Here is a 5,002-nt window from a genome sequence, read left to right on the forward strand (position 1 = left end):
GGGGGGGGGGGACTATTCAGTGATTTGTAGACATACATGAGTATTTTGAACTAGATTCGGAAGTGAACCGGTAACCAGTGCAGTGAGGCCAAAACTGGTGTAATGTGCTCTCTTTTGCCTGTACTGGTTAAAAATTGGGCTGCTGCATTCTGGACCGGTTGTAGTCGTGCAAGGGAGGTCTGACTGATACCAAACAGGAGCGAATTGCACTAATCAAGCCTAGATGTAATGAATGCACGTATCACTGTCTCCAGGTTCTTTTTGGACATTATGGGCTTCAGTTTAGACAGCTGCCTAAGTTGGAAGAAGCATGATTTAACAATCATGTTTACATGATTGTTAAGTTTCAGGGAAGGGTCCATTATCACGCCCAGATTAGTGACTCTTTGTTTTTCTGACAGGGTTAGAGCGAAGAGGTCGATACAGTGGTTTGTGATTGTGTCGTTGGGAGGGAACAACATAACTTCAGACTTCTTTTCATTGAAACTCAAGAAATTTAAAACCATCCAGTCACTGATGTCAGCCAGGCAGTCGAGCAGAGGTTGAATTGAGCATGTACCATTGTGTCTTAGGGGGAAGTAAATTTGACAGTCATCGGCATAGAAATGGAAGGGCATGTTGTGTTTCTGGAAAATAGCACCAAGTGGCAGCAGGTATAAAGAGGATAGGAGGGGACCCAGGATGGACCCCTGTGGAACCCCCATTTAAGCTCTGCCTCTGCGTAACTAAAATCCTTGATGGAGACACAAAAGGATCTGTCAGCGAGGTAAGATCTGAACCAATTGAGGGCTGATCCTGTGACGCCCACCCACTGCTCCAACCTAGCAATGAGGATCTCATGGTCGATGGTGTCGAAGGCGGGCATGAAGTCCAACAGGACAAGCAGCACAGAATCACCAGTATCTGTGGATCTGAAGATGTCATTAAAGACCTTCAGCAGGGCAGTTTCAGTGCTGTGGAGAGGTTTAAAGCCAGATTGGAAAAGCTCTAAAATGGCGTGATCCTCCAGGAAGCACTTCAACTGGGACTTGACTATTTTCTCCAGTAGTCTAGAAACAAATGGGAGTTTGGAGACAGGCCAGTAGTTGGAAACGACTGAGGGGTCAAGGTTTGATTTTTCAGGAGAGGCTGGACAGCAGCATGTTTAAAGGATTTTGGCACCATGCCAGTGGATAAACTACTGTTTACTATATCAAGAATGGACGGACCTAGAGTTGGAAAAACCTCCTTTAGTAGTCGAGGGGGGACCACATCAAAGGGGGAGCCCACCCACTTTCCAGCTGCACATGACCTGCTCTAGAGAAGATAGAGTGATGGGTTCAAAATGGTCAAATAGAGCTACAGATTGAGGTGGGATGGATGGGTCATGAGTTGGAGGGGAAATGAGAGCCCGGGTGGTCGCAATTTTTTCCAAAAAGAAATGTAAGAAGTTGTTGCACAGCTCAGTCGAGGCTTTCAGAGGTGATGGTTCAGTGAAGTGGAGAACAGAGTTTAGGGAGGAGAAGAGGACACGTGGGTTGTGAGAGTTTGAGGTAATTATATCAGAGAAGTATTTGGATTTAGCAGCTTTCATTGATTTCTGATAATGGCGCCAACTCTCTTTAAGTATTTGAAAAAAAAAACTGCAGTCTGTTTTCCTCCACTTTCGCTCCGCCCTCCTACATTGTTACCTAATGGCCTTGGTGACGTCACTCAGCCAAGGTTCTGCTCTTAGTTTTGATTTTTTGGTTTGAACAGGCGCAACATGATACAGAGTCTTTAAGCAGACAGAGTTGAACTGGGATGTCAGCTCCTCAGTGGTGGTGAGAAACACCGGGGCCTAAAAGATCATTTCAGAGTTATAAACATCTGTGAAAAGTGTGGAAGTGAAGTGGTTAATGGTCCGGGTCCTACATGCAGCAATGCACGACTTAGGAGTTAGATGGGGTAGGGTGACCTCAAACCGGACTGCCTTGTGGTTTGAAAAAACATTATCACCAATAACAAGATTATTAACAGTCACATCATGAGTTAAAACAAGGTCCAGTGTATGTCCACACTCTTGGGTGGGATCGTTTACATGTTGAGTTAAATTAAATGAGTCCAATAAATCTAAAAAGTCCTTAACCGAGGGCTTCTCAGGACAGCACACATGCAAATTAAAGTCCACAATAATGAAAACATACTCATATTTTGGTGTGATTTCAGCCAAGAAGTCAGAAAACTCTTTTATGAAATCCTTAGATCGAGGTGGGTGGTAGACGAGTGCAAATAACGTCGGAGGTGAATGTCCGAGTTCAAAGACGCTCAACTCAAAGCTGGTGCAGGAAACTGGGATGGGCAGTTGTTTACAGTCAAAAGTTGATATGAATATTGTTAATAATCCACCACCGCGCCAGCCTGATGGCTGCGGGGCATTAAAATACAGACAGTTCGGTGGCTATAATTCCGTCAAGGCGCTGGACTCACCCGGAGACATCCAATTCTCTGAGATGCACAGAAAGTCCAAATCATGCTCTTGAAAGTAATCCCTGAGGATAAAAGTTTTGTTGGTAACAGATCTTGCGTTGACCAAACACATCCGGATATTGTCCGAAGTGGAGCCAGCAGCGGTGGAGTTAGCGCACGCTAATGGCCGCAAGTTTTCAAAAACAGCCCCTCCAGGTTGGTCCGAGTGGTGCACCGGCTGACAACTGCCGTTGGTTACCTGGTCCGGGCACATAGGAAGCCGGCGATGGAGACCATGACCACCAGCTGGAGAGGAAGATGCAGCACGCAGAGCTTTAAGCTTCACCAGCTGACCAGCATGTTTTCCCCGGCGTCTGAAGCGATATCTCTGGGCAGGAAGGTGAGGAGCGCAGCGAAGGTAAGCTGGCACATCCGCCAGCAGAGGGGGAGGAGGGGTAGTGGTCCAGAGGTACGCTCATATTGTTCCAAATAAGCAACTTCAGTGACAGAAAAACAAAGATCCAAAAGTTGTTGTCTGTCATACACCAGCAGAGAGTTGATGGCACAGATGTGAAATGCAAAAAACAAAAATAATCCAAACACCATCAGCAGAGGTGGATTGCAAGCCATGTACACGGGCGCCATCTTACCGGAAGTCCATACCAGAGGTATGTTGAGGAATGACCAAGAAAAACGTCTATGAGAATCCAAGAGTCCTGAAATGATGACACAAAGTTTATTCAGCTGTTTTCATCTGGTTATCAGTTGGAAATTCATCAGGGACGGGGATGTGAGCGTCAGATCACATATTCTCCAGGCGAATTCAGATAAGATGGCCTTTAAGGCCAGCCAAGGGAGCCAAATTCAGATAAACACACAGTTGTGTTGGGGACAGGCAGAACTTAATGACATCTACCTTGAGTCTGTGTTAGTCGACTCGGTTCTGAAATGTCCAAATTACATGGCCACACCAATGGAACGTGACTGAATAAAATCCCCAAGATCTGATCCATTCAGCCCAAAGCATTTGAGTCCTGGTACTCGAGACACAAACCAAGCCATCATAAAGGCAAGCAGCGTGATCAGGTCCAAATGTACTGCCGATGACTTCCTTGATTGTAGATAAAACCAGCAACAAGCCAAATCCAAAAAGCAGGAACCAGTTATCAAAAATCCAATTAAATATGCATCATTAAAATCCACAGATGGCAGCAGAGATAGACACATCATCAAGTCTTCCAGTCGATGAGATATCCACCTGCGTGCGTACCAACATGCAAATCGACTCACCTAAAGCTTGTCTTCTCTTCAAATAAATGTTGTAAATTGAGTTGAGGGACCAACTGATCAAAACAGGTCCATAATTATGGTTCGGAAGATATGCAAGAGAGGCTCAGAAGCAGTTTCACAGACAGACAGAGCAGCGAAGCAAAGCGGAGAGGGAGGGGAGAAGCATCCAATCTCAGCTAGAGCAAGTGGTGAAATAATTACGTAATTATGGTGATTCACGCAGGCTATGAGAGTCCACCAACACAGGACTGAGCAGAATGAGGACAGCTGGGAGTGCACCTGTAAAACCACAAAATAAAATACGATTAACAAGATTGTTTCAATTATTGAGCTTATTGACATTATTATTATTATTGTTTCAATTATTGAGCTTATTGACATTATTATTATTAATGTTGACATTATTTCCATGAAGATCAATACATTTTGTGAGTCGTTGCATGTAGCCATTGACTTGATCTCTCCATGACTTACATGACAAGTTTATAATGTACCATCTTAAATTGATATTTACATGTGGTTGGATGCGCCACCAGGTGAAGTGAGTTTTACCTGGACAGCAGCAGTAGCAGCTTCAGCCTGGCTAGCTTTCTGTGAGAGGAAAATCTGCTGTTTCTGAGCCCTCTAAAAGCAGACTCTCTCTTAGCTGGTGTGGTGAATTATTCCAGGTGAAGAGAGAAGGAACAACTCAACTTTTAAAGCAGCTGGTGGTGGATCCGCAGCCAAAATCCTCCTGAGTGAAATGCTGACTACAAGTGCTCCGTGGCTTTAAGCAGAGGTCGGGACCGTCATCTCTTCTGATCGCTTGGATCCACTGCCTCTTTTGGTCTGGGTACGTTGTGAAAAGCATGGTAGTGTAAGGATGGTACCATTTGCTGGCTCTGTTTGTGTCTGTGTTTCCCTAGTGTTTTCCTCTTCAGTTTAATTGTTGCCACCCTTGTCTCGTCACAGCTGTTTGTAATCACGTCTCGTCTTGTCCATGTATTTAAGCCGTCTGTTTCTGTCTTGTTCCTTGTCGAGTCGTATTCGTTGGGTCTCTGTGTTCTCCTGCGTTCTCCTGCGTCTCCCCTGAGCTCTCCTGAGCTCTCCTGAGTCCTCCCTGAGTTTCCCTCTGAGCCTTCCGTTTATATGTGTAGTGAACTTAATCTGGTGTCACGACTAAGCCTAAGGTCAAAACCCTTGACCTTAAGAACCTTGTGGGACAGGAACTGTCATTTTATTGATTTGAATCCAGAAATACAGGTTCACCCATCCTGAGACTTTCTTTCTTGAAGATTCAAGTGAA

This window comes from Nematolebias whitei, chromosome 4 (assembly GCF_014905685.2).
Source record: "Nematolebias whitei isolate Nwh7 chromosome 4, NemWhi1, whole genome shotgun sequence".
In the NCBI taxonomy this organism is placed as follows: Eukaryota; Metazoa; Chordata; class Actinopteri; order Cyprinodontiformes; family Rivulidae; genus Nematolebias; species Nematolebias whitei.